At 41.7% G+C, this 16,092-nt stretch overlaps 1 long non-coding RNA gene across 1 annotated transcript in view; it reads left to right on the top strand.

The window, feature by feature from the left end:
- Window positions 1–15,007, top strand: part of LOC137162097 (uncharacterized) — a 159,812-nt gene extending 144,805 nt beyond the window's left edge. Inside the window, exon 3 of the long non-coding RNA XR_010922277.1 lies at window positions 14,894–15,007. This is a non-coding gene — a long non-coding RNA (uncharacterized lncRNA). The remainder of the gene's footprint in view (window positions 1–14,893) is intronic.
- The last annotated feature ends 1,085 nt before the right edge of the window (window positions 15,008–16,092 follow it).

The raw sequence follows: 16,092 nt of genomic DNA, 5'->3' as shown, positions 1-16,092 counted from the left end.
AGAGCTAAACAGTGGGCGAGGGGACTTCCGACTTTTAAACCACTTTCTAGACAGCAGTGTTTTGTAGGCCGCCTCACAGCACATTGTTTCTTCCTAGGGTCAGTGTGTTTTGTCAGGGATTTATTTTTAATTATAAAGACACACCGTATAGACCAATCGTCACTGCCACTTTGCTGACTGTTACTGTCTTTCTTGGTATGACAGTCTGACTCCATACCACTGGCATGGCTCCGTAGAAGTAATGCATTGCCCATTGCTTGCCTTTGATAGGGAAACTGCTCCCTTCATGAAGACAGCATTAAACCACAGTCGCAACAGAGCAAAAACAGTAGCACTACCTGATGTCAAACAAACTGTACAAATGCTAAAAAGATGGCATTTCCAAAGGCAGCACAGATATTACATTTAATAATTGCTATTAAAGCAAAATGCTCTCTTTCTTCTCATGAATTAATTTGTATTTCCCTTTAAAATAATTTACAATAACAAACCTGTCCTCCAACTGGGATTCTTTTTCTGTAAAAATATCTATTTCTCTCTGTAGCTTTTCCTTTGGTTTCTCAGCCCTTCCCCTCTTTCTAGGTCTCTGTTCTGTCTTACTCTCTTCTTTCTCTCATTCCATTTTTGTTTTCCCATTTTCTCTTCCTCCCCCAGTGACACCATGTGGCCCCTGGACATAAGTGGACAAATGCAGCAATATCCATTTTCACGGCTGAGTTTGTTTATGTTAACAGGCCTTTTCTGTTACTTTAATAGTCTTAGGCTTGTCAGCATCATTGGGAGCAAAAGGATAATATCCCCACCGGGGCCTGGAATTAGTAACCAATGGATTATGATTTGCTAGATTTTGTGATATTATTCCACATCTAGGGGCGAGTTTTCTAGCAGAATAATCCATTTTTCTCAAGTATTCACATACCTAATCCTGATGGAAAGATTCATCTGTTTTAAATAAATAGTGGTTTATTTGTTGTTGCTTTGGCTATTATAGGCGCTCAGATAAAACATTGATTGGAGCCCATGCAAAACCCAAAGATTGCTAGATATATGGACCCTGTAGTCGAGATTAACCGGGACAAATCTAAAAGCTGATTTTATTTGTATGTAATACCACCAAGTTCCATAACAGTTTAATAAAACTCTTAACTCATTTACAGATCTTAAACACACACCTCCATGAAACATATGTAGCATGGATGACACTTTTCATTACAAAAAGATCCTGAATGACAAGGCAAATCCTGTCTGTTCCCCACCTCGAAGCCCAAATAGAGGCATTCATGAAGAAGAATTCCTCAGAGGATTATGGTTTCCGTTCCCAAGCACTGCTGCAGCAGTATATCCTCCAATGCAGCCTCAGGACTCCAGTATCCCGGCGTTGCTTGTGTCTACCATCCCCACTTTTGCAGAGGGGAACAAGACCAGTGGATTCACATAGCCACAGTTGCACTGGCCCTGCCCTTACTTCTCCCAGGTCCCAAGCCACCACTATGTAAGTGTTGAAGGAGTCCCCATGGAACTGGACTCAACAGCTTGCTAAAGTGTCCAGCCTCCCATCTTAGAGCGCCTCTCGACGATCCTTAAAATAAACTAACAATACAATAAAAATGTTAAATAAAAGACATTCTTAAATTCAAAACAAACAAAACTAATACGCATTCAGCTAATGATGTAAAAATAGCACCTTCTTACTTGATAGATCTGTTACCCTCATGTATTCAGATTCATATGCACTAGCTTTCATCGCACAAAACATTTTACCGCTTTACTCTGATTAGCACCTCATCTTAGAAGAAAAAAAATTAATAATAATCTCATATTTCCCTCACGCACACATTCTCTGCTTAACCTGTGCATATGTTAACCTTGAATATCTGCTAATGTTGTTGAGATTGTAATTAAGATTTTGCGTAACACCATGAGGGAGATTCACGTATTGTGTGTCCTGTGCTTCCTTATCCACAGGAAGCAGAAAGAAGGTCCTTGTGAAACTGTGGAGTCTGTCACTGTCAGAGGCAATATGTGGGCACGAGGGTATGGTTACGAGGTGTATTTCCTTGTAGTTTAGGCTTTGCGTTGGAGGGAATGTCATACTTAACCAGCTTTAATTCCTTTTAAACCAGGCTTTTGATTGTAGACTATAAATGGCATTTGCACAGGAATAGGCTGTGGGGTAGGGGAAAAATGAACCATATGCCAGGCAGCAGAGCACCAGTGAGTTGCTCTGCAGCCATTACCGCAACCATGGGCTGCAGTAGCTTCCACAGCTGTTGTGCTGCTCTGAAACCTTGGGTTTTCAAAGTTGACTGTGCCTTGCTGTAGTTTCCCTGCAATATCAGCACCTTTTGCCAGTCCTACGTCTGCTTTACAACCTCCCGCCTCTCAAGCTACTATACATGGCTCTTCCTAACCACAGCTCCATGGCCACAGGGAAGGAGGACCAAGCCTGCTATGTGCCCTGGGCTCCAGTCCCAGCCCAGCTGAGTGGAATTGCATTGGTTCTGCTGCCTTTTGGGTCCTATGTGCCTGTGGAAATAGTGGGGCTTGGTCTGTATTCAGCAGAACCTTCCATGACTGCTTGGTCAAGGAAAAGACTTAAGGAGCCCTGTGTGGTGACTTCAAAGACTCTTTAATCACTGCCGAGAGCAATGGATATTTTTTAATGGAAAATGCATCATATTTCAAAGCCTGTAGAGGTCAGAGGTGGCCTCTGGCCAAGAATGAAGAGGAAGATGATAAGTATGACACCATTCCACAAGCAGCCACTTTTACACTTACAACTCTTCTGAAGTACAACTGACAGAGTTAACAAATTTCCACAATGACTGATCAGTGAGATGTGATCAATCACCTCACAGACAGCAGCATGGATATTATTGTTTAGTTTGCTGCTAATCCCCGTTGAATGGGGGAAATATTTTATTCTATGTACTCCTCATTAATAGTTTGCTGCCTTAGTGTTAGCATTAGTTTAAATGGGAGAGAAGTGTAGTGTGTCAGCAATACAGCTGGGGGAAATTTTTCAGCCAAAATTTTTTCATCGAAAAATGCAGAATCGGGACCATCAAAACATTTTACAAATTCTTGCCACTTTCACAAATTGTTCTCCCCCCCCCCCAATAAAAAAACAAACTTTTTTTCCAGTGCGACAAACATTTTACATCTTTTTTCAGAACTACCAGCACACCAAAAAATCAGTTAATTGCACAGCTCTAGTCAGTAATCCCTTCATGACTGTGAAGTCCAAGACAGCAGTAAGAGGCCTAGGAAACCCCATATGGTGACAGCCTAGGCTGTGTTTAGTGACCTGGGAGCTAGAAAGTCCGGGGGGAATTACAGAAACTGTCGAGCAGCCCCCAAAATGAAATCTCTTTATATTAATTATAGCCAAGTTTTGTCTGTTATAGGAATAGTACAGGCCTATGTGCCTAGTCCTCATTTCTAATAATTGCCCAAATAGCACTCCTCTGTCACTGGATTAAACTGTTATCAGTCTGTGTAGAGTAATAAATAGTATGGGAATATGTATAATCATGTCCACAAAAATGTAGACGCTCACATAAAATACATGGCAGTGTGATATAAACAAGAATTTGGGATGGCTGTATTACTCAGGAGTGGTGAAATCATACATTATCCCAAATGGGTGCTAATAAAATGTTTATACCATACCCCAGCATCATGTATTCTGTATGTGCCATATTTTACAGAAAAACTACTTCAGAAGTGTTTGAAAGAGTTTTAAAATGTTTGATTTGTTCTATTTTGTTATCCATCTGCCCGTAAACCCTGGGTACATGAATCCAACAGGATACGCTTTGAAAGGGTAACTAATGAAAGTAACTAATAAAATTACCTAAAATAGCTTTTTCAGATTGAAAAATGTGATTTTAAAGGTCTGATATCTTGCAATCTAACCAAGTGCTTCTAAATCCCTTTCCTAGCTCTCTCAAACCATTCTAGTCCTGAGAATGAGAAATAATGGAACTGAAACCTGTTCTTCTGGTCAAAGCTATGGATGGACATTTCAAACCAGTGTAATATGGTGGGGGAGGGAAGGAGAAATACCATATATATGGGACACAAGGGAAGAAACGTCTCTCTGAGATTGCTGGGTTATTTTAATGGCAGATGCTTGAAGGTGCTCATAGGTTTGGATGTTAGTAGTCCCAAGAGAGGTGCATTACTCAGCAGAATTTATCTGAGGCTGACAAAGGTGTATTGTAAATGCAGATGATCACATGGTTTTGCAATTTTTCACATGGATATCTCCAGCATGTGTGGTCTGAACTCAACAAGATGAAATTCAATAAAGACAAGTGCAAAGTATTACACTTAGGAAGGAAAAATCAAATGCAAAATGGGGGAAAACTGGCTAAGCAGTAGCACTGCAGAAAGGGAGCTGGGGGGTTATCATGCATCACAAATTAAATGTGAACCAACAATATGATGCAGTTGTGAAAGGCAAATATTACATATTAGGTACATTTACTAACTGTAGTTATCAAGTACTGGAATAGGTTATCAAGAGAGGTCGTGGAATCTCCATTATTGGAGGTTGTTAAGAACAGGTTAGACAAACACCTGTCAGGGATAGTCTAGGTATACTTAATCCTGCCTCAGTTTAGGGGGGATTGACTAGATGACCTCTCGAACCCTTATAGCCCTAAATTTCTATGATGATTTTGTGTGTGGGGGGAGGGGGAGGAGAGAGAGCTTTAATCTATACAGGCACATTATTGTCAGTTTGAAAAGTCATAAGCAATGGCACATTTTAGGAGAAGCATTATATTTTACTAATAACTGGAGGTTATGCTCTCATCCCCAGGATCAATAATTATCCAGTCTTAGCTGAAAATTCCTGTCCACAATTGTCGCACTACATTTAAGCTACTAAAAAAAAATCTAATTTTTAGGGAAGGGTTAGAGGAAGAAAATTATTTAAAGAAAGGCAAAGGCCGTCTAATTCCATCAACACGTAGTTTGAAATTATTCTGCATTTGAATGTAGCAGCTTTACTACCCACCTCCACATGGAAAAAAATGGGAAAGAGTATTCACCAGTCATCTGGATCAATAGCAAATGGAGGCAGCAGTTCAGTTGCCCTGCCCTGTATCATGGCCTCCATTTCAGGTGGTCAGAGCCATCGCGTTCAGGGTATATCTACACTGCAATAAAATTCACCTGCCTGGCCCACGTCAGCTAATTCAGGCTTACGGGGCTCGGGCTGTGGGGCTATAAAATTGCAGTGTAGACTTTCACGCTCAGGCTGGAGGCTGGACTCTGGGACCTAGCAAAGGAAGAGGGTCCCTGAGCCTGAACTCCAGCCCAAGCCTGAACATCTACACTGCAGTGTTGTAGTCCCACATCCGGAGCTCCATGAGCCCCCATCAGCTGACACGGGACAGCCATGGTGGTTTTATTGCAGTGTAGATGTACCCTCAGTTGTCACCATAGGGTGCCTGCAAACATAAGAAAAAAAGCAATGCTTTGTAGCTACCACCTGCAAATTTCATATTGTTGGCAGGTGTTTTGCAATGGAGTACTAGAAAAGGATAATTGCTGGAGACAGAGTTGGCAAGAACAGTATATGGAAGACACATTCGATTGCACATGAGTATGATAGGTGAACTATAAAAAAAAAAAAAGAAAAACCCTGCCATTAAATGTTGAATAGCTGAAAACTCCAGATCATCCATTTTGTTTGCTGTGGAATGGACAAAGGGACTTGTAATGTGAGTAGTTAACAGTCATTGGACTGTTTGTATAATAGAGCTACTCTGGACCCTTTTGTGAGCAGTAGTACAAAATTTTAGGATAATAATGGTGAACCCCGAAACAGCTGCAATGAAGACAGTGAAAATGTACTTTATTTGCAATATTGCTCTGATATTTCACTCACAAGTAGAATGTGACATAAATGCTAAATTAAAATTAAAAAAAAAAAAGTTGACATCAGTGTTTTACACGGCAGCCTGCTCTTAAATATGACACTTGTCAAAAGATTTTGCCTGAGGATCATTTATGGTTCTGACGCTCGTCATTTGGAATATCTGTATTAATTAACAGCATGTGTAATTTTACTGCAAACCGAAGTTATCAAAAATACAAAGAGGGAGGGAGGTAAAGATTAATTTTACTCCCTGCAAAATAACTTGGATTTATTCCCTCATGCAACCCGAGATTCAGAGCCTGAGGCTTTCCTTGCTCATAATTTTTGTCAGACATAAAAGGTTCTGTCTACATTAGAAAAAAAGGCTCTGGCCCAGATCATCTTCACTACCCACCCCCGATTCACAGAGAAGGGATTCCATCTGCACCAGACCTACTCCCTGTCACATGGAAGTGGTGATTGGGCACTGCTGTGGCATTGTTCTCCCACCCCTTTCCTGGGACTCCCACAGAGAGTCTTCCATGAATGTAGGAGCCAAGTGAGGGAAATAAGTGGAAAATGAATGATGGGGGGAAGGAGGCCAAGATCAAGGAGTAGGTTAGACCCATGTTTCATGGTAGGGGTGACCAGATGTCCTGATTTTATAGGGACAGTCCTGATATTCAGGGCTTTTTTCATATATAGGTCATTACCCCCCAACCCCTGTCCCTATTTATCTCACTTGCTATCTGGTCACCCTGTTTGATGGGGAAGAGCACACATTGTTCCCCCATCACAGCTTGGCCCCAGGGAAATTGCCAGGAAAAGGTAATCCCTGAGCTGGGGAACCATGCTAGGTCCTCAGGGCATGTGTAGCCAATGGAGCTCCTGTAGGTACAGCAACATGTTGATCCTTCCAGATCCTTCCCATAATTATTTCCAGAGGTGGGGTCAATTCAGTCCTATGTTGGTATGTCTGCTTTAAACATATTATGAATATGGTTTGAGTTGACATGGTTTAAACACAGTTTCCCTAGCCAGTGTTTCTGTGTACTGCCCCTTACAGCTAAGGGCTGCTGTCTGCAGAAACTGGCAGCCATTCTGCATTCATTACAGTGCAGACTGATAATGGAGGAAATATGCACGCTGTTTAGTCTGTTATAGAACATTTATGCTTACCCTTGTTTTGTTGTTCTTTTTATCTAAAGTGAAAGTGATTCAGTCTGACTGACTATCTGTTTACACTTTGTATATGGAGAAATAGAACACAAATTGTTACTTGCTTTACATTGTCCTAGAAATTTCATAGCTCTGTCCAGCACACTTCTACAGTTGTGCTTAAAAAAAAAAAAAAAAAAACAACCCAAAAAACCCTCTTTTTGTCTAGTGGTTTGAGTCATTCCTGATAACTTAGACTGATGCAAATTATACCTCACAAGCCAGCAAGGCCTGCTAGAGATAGGATACACCTCAGCAAACATTTCTACATCCATCTTCCCTAAGGGGTTACGTTGAGGGAGAGCAGCATTACATTTCAGTCAGGGCTTCATAGTTTACTTAATCAGCACCTCTCCTGGCAACCTTCCCTCTCCAGCCAATTTGTGGTTGAACTGATCCCTTTAATACTCTGGAGCGGGACTTCTGGGCATCTTGCATCTCCTGAACCCTCTATGGTTTTGAATTCCTGACGTTGAGAGCTCTGTTGAAGACCAGGCCAACGTATGTTTGCGAATCTTCCTTCCATTTTGATGAAAGACTCAAAAAAAGTGGGGCTTTCACTGCTGACAGCTTTCCTGATTAACTTACGTTAATATTCAACTTGCTTGATTTTCTAGGCAATAAAATATCTTTAAGACCAAGAGAAACTGAAACAAAACAAAAAAAATCACACTTTGAAATCCATCCCCTTGGCAGTTATCCCTTTTTCATTTTGGCAGACACCGAGAATTGCTGGCAGAACTGGTGGGGTTAGGGTAAAAGACAAATGGTTCATCGTGAATCCTTTAACTCAGCTGATATTTCAACACAAAGGATGCCAGCGTTTTTCTTTGACGTATGCTTTGTAGAATATACGTGACAGCCATATTGGCATTGTTAATATATTGGCATTACCTGGCTTATTATTCATCTTTGTATCAATCACACAAACGAGTTTCATGAAAATGTCACATAATAGAAGTCCATCATTTTCTAGGGTTTATTTCTTTAGATGCAAAAAATAAGACTAATTAAATAAATGTCATGATTAGAGGAAAAAAGCAAATTCTTAGAGAAATAAAAATAGCCTTTAAATAAATCACATTTTATTTATCGGGACAATTATCTTGTGAACAACTACACTGTAATCACTGACTTTCAAGATTTATTAGTAACATAAAAATAACTGCTCTGTAACTGAAGTAATGGAGAACACATTATCAGGACTGATGACCAAGAGGGTCTTGGCCAAGATTTCAAAAGTGAATTTATCAGGGTTTATCTGTGTCTGACCAAATGCACCCCTGTACTCACACCCTACACACCATTGTAATATTTTTTGTACAAAATATGCCTTGTAAAGTATAATTTGAAAACTAATAACTTACTGAAACATGGTGAAATGTATGTAGCAACATTATATGTACATTTATGAACATAAGCTGAAATCATGACTTAAGTGTGTTTAACAGACAAGTCTGGGGAGTGAGTAAACCTGTTTCTTCAAGACAAAGGGCAAGCAGACACCGCTAGCCAGGTGTCATCAAAGCTGATGGACAATCACCTGTCAAATGGCCATTGTTTGGCACGGAAGGGGGGCAGGAACAAACAGATTTGCATCTTAGCAAAAAATGGCATGAAACATCTTTGACTACCAGACTCCATGTCTCCATTCTCACAACGGGAATGAACTTTATCTAGGGGTGGTGGTGTTGTCAGTAGTCCATCGCTGACGATGAAGATGATATTGTCGCAATTCTCATCTATGGCTACATATATGACTCTGTAGTCTGAACCCTGATGCATAGATTCGGCTGCACTGAGGGCATGGGAGGTCCATATCTGTGATGTTTGATGATGCAGCATTATGGAGCATTTTACGTGCAGCCTGGAGACGATTTCATCCATCCTGTTCAAACCTGTTACATGCTGATCTTGTCAGAGACCGCCAGTGAGTCCTGTTCTGAACCACTTGCTCAAGTTCTCTGAGACTGATGCCAGCTCACTGAAGACTACTCCTCAGGTTATCTTTGAAATGCTTATACAGCTGACCCTTCTTTCTTTTGTCCTGCCCCAGCTCCCCATATAAGATCTGTTTTGGGAGACGGTGATCTTCCATTCTGATGACATGTCCAATCCACCTAAGTTGTGCTCTCAAAAACATTTTCTCAATGCTGGTTGTGTTGCTCTCTCAAGGACTTTAATATTGGTCACTTTGTCTTGTCAACAAATGCTCGTTTTTTAATGGAGAGAGCACATGTGAAATTGCTCAAGCTTTTTATTGTGCTATCTGTAAAGAGTCCAAATCTCAGATCCATAAAGGAGAGATGCTAGAGCCACTGCACTGTAGATCTTCAATTTAGTGGAAAGACAAATGTTGTGTTGATTAAGGACTTTTGTTCGGAGCTGGCAGAGGGCCTGGCTAACTTTACTGATTCTGGAGAAAATTTCCTTATCCCGGGGACTGTCACTCAAGATGATGCTGTCCAGGTATTTGAACTGATCCACCTTTTTCAGCTATATGCCTTGGATGAAGATGGCTTTTGCTGGGGCATTGAAATGAAGTGCTGGTTGGAACAAGAACTCTGTTTTACCAAGACTGATGGTGAGGCCAAAGTGCTGGGATGCTTCAGAAAACCTATCAACAATGACCCGAAGGTCATCCTGCTCTATGGACCATCAAGGCTCAGTAATCTGCAAAAAGTGCCTCAATGACAAGTCTCTCTAGCATCTTGGTCTTAGCATTGAGTCTTCAAAGATCAAAGAGAGAGGCAATGAGTCAGTAGTGGATGTACATCCCTGATCCAAGTACCATGTGGCATGGCTGAGGACACAGGCAAAGAACAGATTGAATAGCACTGGAGCAAGTATGCAGCCTTGCTTCACGCCATTCAAGATTTGACTGCATCGGAAGAGTCATCATTAGAGAACACTATTCCCTGCTGTACAGAGGAGAGAAATGCCGCTGTAGTTTCCGCAGTCAGCTTTGCTGCCTTTGTTTTTGAACAGTGATACAATAGTAGCATCTTTGAAGTCTTTTGGCATTTCTTCTTCCTCTCAAATGCTACTCAGGATGTCGTAAAACACCTTGATAACCTTTGGGCCTGCTACTTTCTACAGTTCTTCAGGAATGCCATCCTTTCTGGACACTTTGCCAGAGTTCAGTTGTTTGATGGCTTTCATGACCTCTTCAACTGATGGAGGGAGAGCGAGATCCTCTTTGATGGGTTTATCGGATAATTGATCTCAGACATGCTAATCAACTGTGGATGGTCTATTGAGTAGACTACTGAAGTGTTCAGTACATCTCTATATGATTTCCTCTTTGTCTTTGATGCGGGGAGCTGTGCCATATTTAGATGGTCCGTAGACTGCTTTGAAAGAGTCAAATAACATCTTTGCATTGTTCTTATCCACATAATACTGAACGACTGCAGCTTTCCTCTCCCAACACTCTTCCTGCATTCTCCTCAGTTCAAACTGGGCCTTGCTCTGTAGCCACTTAACCCTATCTTGTTAGTGAAATCATTCTGCCATTCAACAAATGCCTTCTGCTTGTCATTTAGGAATTTGGAAATGTTCCTGTTGTTCTTATCAAACCAATCCTGGTGTACTCTTTTCATTGGCCCCAGCACTGATTTAGCTGCGTCAATAATCACATCTTTGAACTGGTTCCATTTTTTTGTTGGGTTGCCAGTGATTGGTGGGCATGAAAAAAGCCTGTCATCAAGTGACTGCTGAAACTGGACCTGATAGTTGTTGTGCTTGAGCTTTGCTATGTTGGAGGCCATTGAGCTTGGGATGCTTGCACTGTGAGGAGACTATGTGCAGATTGAGCACTGTTCTTACCAATCTGTGACCTGTCCACCATTCCATGCATGCATGGCTCTAGTAATTCTGACATTGTGGATGTTTCTTTGGCGCGTGATAACATAGTCGATCCGGTGCCATTGTTTGGACCATGAGTGCATACCTTTCGTTTTATATTCATCATTTTGCCTAAAGATGGTGGAAGTGATGAGTCAACAGTTCTTGACATTTACCCAAGAGGAGGAGTCCATTGCTGTTCATCTTTCCCACTCCATGTCATCCTGTCACACCTCTCCAGACACTGCTGTCTCTACCAACTCTAGCATTGAAGTCTCCCAGCAGGATGAGTTTGTTATATGCAAGAGTTGATCTGAAGATGGAATCCAGGTTGGAGCAGAACTGCTCCTTGCTTTCCTCTGGGCTGGTCAGTGTAGGCACATAGGCACTAATGACAGTGACATGCCGTAAAGGATTCAGGGGGAATTGAAGTTTCATGAGCCATTTGTTCAGGACAACAGGGAGGTCAGGAAGTTGTTTCAGGAAAGGCGTTCTAATTATCTAGGGGTAACCCACGGGAAAATGCATTTCAAAGGATGATTGAACTGTAAAAATGAAGGGCAAAAACACCCCCAAGTTCTCTCCCCTAGCTGTCTCTCTTTCCTTCACCTGAGAAGACAAAAGAAACAGCCTTTGGACTTTGGGAGCAGATTTTGGCCTGAGAATTTGGTCAGCAATGTTACTGGAAACATGTTGTAAGGGACTTCACGTTGATCCGTGTCTAGTTGGTTTATTTTTATTACTAGGAAGTGTTTTATCTTTATTTCTCTTGTAACCATTTCTGACTTTAATACCTTATTCTTGTACTCACTTAAAACCTATCTCCTTGTAGTTAAAGAAACTTGTTTTATTCTTTAATCATAACTAATCCAGTGTTGTGAACTGTGTCAGTAACCCCATTTAGGGTAGCAAGCTGTTACATATTGATCCCCTTAGAGGGGCAATGGACCGAAATGGACTGGTCCAGGAGAGATCTGCACAGTGCAGGACACATATTTTGGGGGAAAATCCAGGACTGGGAATGTGTTGAGCTCAAGTGGTTGATGGAGGTTGGTGGAAACCAGAGTGTGACTGATGTGTAGCTGGCAGGCTGCAGATATGCACAGACACTCAGGTGTTAACCTGTATGCTGGCAGCTGTTTGTGAGCAGCCCAGGTGGGAGCAACAGCAGCAAAGCATTGTGAGGCACCCACGTTTGCAGGGCAAGGGTGACACAGCCCCTCACGGGTCTGGATTGCACAGTGGAATGTCATAATAGAAATTTCATGTATAGTTATAAACATTTTGCCCCAACACATTTAATCACTATAAAAATCAACCAATATAAAGGAAAGGTAAGTGTAATAAGGTATATACAGTAAAAATCATTTTGTCGTCGATCAGAGTGCTTAGTTGTCCTCCCCCGAATAAGGAAAGTTAAAAATTGTAATGTCCTTGTGTTGGTGGTCATCTTTCCCATTCTGGCTCGGAGGTAGGCCACTCCACCTCACCACGTCACAGCAAGCACAGTTACGTAGCCAGGGAATTAGCAAATCAACAGGCTCGGGCCTTTGCTCTTTGGGTGAGGCAGATCACAAATTAAAGACACTGACCCTCTTGGCAGGGCGGAGCAATAATCAGACTAGGGGGCTCAGGCCCTCAGGCAAGGTTGAGCTGTAATCAATCTAGGGAGCTCTGGCCCTTGGGCAGGGCAGAGCAGTGAGCAGGCCATTAGGCCTAAGGTGGGGAGGCTGCCTCCCCAGCAGTGGGGTTGGCAGCAGGGGGTACGGGAACACAGGTCCACCCTACTTCACTGTATCCCAGCCCAGGGCCCTGACAGTGGCAGAGGGATCCGCCACTGGGTCAGCGGGGATCTCACGGAAACATGCTGACTTGAGCTCTGACAGCAAAACTGGACTGAAGTCTGGCTTCCCTGGGCTACATCCTACCACAGTTCAGGAAGAGAGTTCTGTAGTCCAAGGGTCCTCCATTTCCTCTGGGTATTTGGCAGCCAGCAATCCTGGCAGTTCGCCTCGACACTCAGTCTTCTCCGGGTAGATGGCAGCTGGCAGTCCCAGCAGCTCCTCCCTGCACTCGCTCTCCTCTAGGGTCAGGGCACTACCCGGCTCATTAGCAGAGCCAGAGGCCAGGTTCAGACTAGAGATGTCTGTCTTCTTCCCTGGCCATCACCCAACTGAATCAGAGGCCCCAGCTCTTATACTTCCTGCCCCGCCTCTCAGCTTCTGGCATGAGGACCAGGCCCAGCCTGGCTCCACTTACCAGTGAGCAGAGAGTGGTTCCTCCCCTTCTGGCTTGGAGAGAGGCCACTGTGCCTCACTACATGTAGGAACAAAGCTATAAACTCTAGCTTTCCAAACATTGATTTTTACTTCAAGTTTGCTATGTAAAACTCTGTTAGTGAGATTTGCAAGAAGAGACAAAGCAATGATAGGTTTCTCTACTGGAAATAAAATTGACTGTAGCATTAGAATTTATTATTAGTAGTAAGAGATTGGAATATAAGAACCTAAGAAGTCAATATGGAAAAAGCCCAACAAAATCTACAAAGAATGAATAACAAACTATATATTTTTCAAGCTGTGACAGGGCACTGAATAAGAATACCATAGGATGGATGCAAACAATGTGCTGGGGAGAGTGACAATAAAATAGGGATGGCAGCATATATAGAGAATGATGAATGCATTAACACAGGTAAGAGTGTTAGATAAAAGATCACAGGGAATGGCAGAAAATTCAGTCTAAACGGATCCTGAATAATCTAAAAGGAAACAAGTGCTATGTAACATGGTGACACCAGATATTCTTCCTCAAGGACATTGTCAGAATATTTCAGTGTGTGTATATATAGAGAGAAAGATTTATGTTTGTCTATAGCTATACATTTATAGATACTTATACCATATATGTGATTTTGAAATCCATGTGATAAATTTCTAAAACCATGTGATAAACTGTATTTACAGCATTTTGCACCTTTGCCTGCCTCATCTGCATTACCCTCACTAATCCTTTCCAGTGGGACTTCTTCTGACAGTACAGAACGTCTAAGCCGTCATATTTGTTCAAACCTGCTACAAAAATATCTACTCTTTTCCTTCCCAAGTACCTCACAAAATGTGGAATTTCCCCCTTCTGTTTATTCTGCTTGCAAGATCCAGTACTGGATCAGTATTGTTTTTAAGATCCAATTCCTCTTATCTCTTAATTCATCAGGGAAACTGACAAGAATGGAAGGGTCCATTATTAGAATAAAACTGGTGTTAATAATAATATGGAAACAAGATGCTTTATAGAAAAGAAATTTTCAATAGATGGAAAAAAGATGTTATTCTTCTACCAAAGAAAGAAAGAAAGAAAGGCAACCTAAACTTGTTAAAACCTTCATTTTTAGTTCAGGAAACTTGTAACAGTGATGGATTTCAGATTAAACGTTTTTTGACCAGAATTCTTCACAAAAATCATCTTTCTTTAACAATTGAATCAAAACAGAAAACAAAGAACCTAATCTGTGTGTTTGTATTGACAATGAGAGTGGCTCTTTGATGCTACAACATAACTAAGGACTGGTTCACACTAACCGCGTGATTCGGCGGCAGTTGATGGGAGTTACGCAAACTACACAGAGTAGTTTGCGTAACTGACATCGACTGCTCAGCTTCCCTTCTGCGCACTGTTCACACTGCGCTGTTCCCGTCGACTCAGTGCTACGCTACTTGAGGGGGTGGACTTACTCTGTCGACTTCCTGATCGATTGAGCGGGTCTCACTGACCGCTCAATCGATCCTGAAAGATCGATCTGGCGGTGGCGTTTTTGCCACTGTCAGTGTAAACGTAGCCTAAAAGTTAAATTATATTGAAAGACCCACATCATGATATTTTTGCTATATTCTGTAGCCATATTAGTTTCTGGATTAATGTATTGATTATTGATAAATGTTTTATATTTCATTACAGTGACCTGGATTAAGAGTTCAACTTCTTGAACAACTATAGTATCAGGATTAGCAGGGTGAGAATCACCCTTCGGATTATCATTATGTTTGGAGACTCTAGGACCACATGAGGAACAAAGCCCACAGCTGATGTACTTAGAAGTTCTCAACTGTCCTTTTATTAAGAATCTTACTAAATAAATAACCAGTTCCACAAACATGAAATACAAGAGCAGATAGAGAGAGAGAGAACAAGTGTTAAACCCTATGACTAGCATCATTCACATCTCCTGCTGGGGGAATCTTGGAGTGTGTGTCATTACCTTCCTCATCATCATCTTCATCATTATTACCATCACCACCAGTGGTGGCCATCCTACAGTCTCTCCATAGGCTCCCCCAGAACACAGGCCATGCAACACCTTTTATTCTGAGTTATGCTTATGACTACTAAGGCTCATATATATGGATAAGGATTCCAACCCCTTTTTCCTTATCCATACTTCTACACCTCACTAATTTAGGGGTGCCCCATTTTTCAATGGCTATCTCCTTGGTTCCTCTTATTCTCATTAAGATCTATGTCAATGAGTTACTATAGCAATTTGAGGTTATTATAGAATCCCAGGCATTTTGGCGTATTAACTGCACATTGTGGCGTACTTTCTAATCTATAACTATGTAGTTTTCCAAACATCAGCACATAATACAGCTGTTTCCAAACTTTTTGGCAGCACAACCCCCTTTTAATAAATTATTTCCTCCCATGACCCCAGACAGCATGGAGGATGCCATTTTGAAGACCAAAATGGCATCTTCTGCACATTCTGTGACCTTGCATGCACCATACTTGTGACGTCAAGCCGCATGTGGGATGCCATTTTGCTGTACTAAATGGTGTCCTCTGCACAGCACGACCTAATATGTCTGCATCATGATCTTGCATGCACTGTATACGTGAAGTCATGTAGTGCTGAGCAAAATGGTGTTGTCCACACATTGGGCATTGCAGCAATCCTATTTGCTGATGGCACAATTCCACTTGGGGTCATGATCCACAGTTTGGAACCACTAACTCATCTTTTACCATAATCTTACACTTGACTGCCAACCTGTTTCAGGCCTAAGGCCTTGTATGGCTAAGCTGAATATTTTACAGCCTGAGGCCTGTAGGCTCTGAGTTACAGTATTCATTAATACACCTATTTTTTCACCTCTATA

The sequence above is a fragment of the Emydura macquarii genome, unplaced genomic scaffold (assembly GCF_026122565.2).
Source record: "Emydura macquarii macquarii isolate MOO-44397 ecotype Brisbane River unplaced genomic scaffold, CSIRO-AGI_Emac_v2 contig_2422, whole genome shotgun sequence".
Taxonomy (NCBI): domain Eukaryota; kingdom Metazoa; phylum Chordata; order Testudines; family Chelidae; genus Emydura; species Emydura macquarii.
This window is presented reverse-complemented; position numbering and strand designations above follow the sequence as displayed.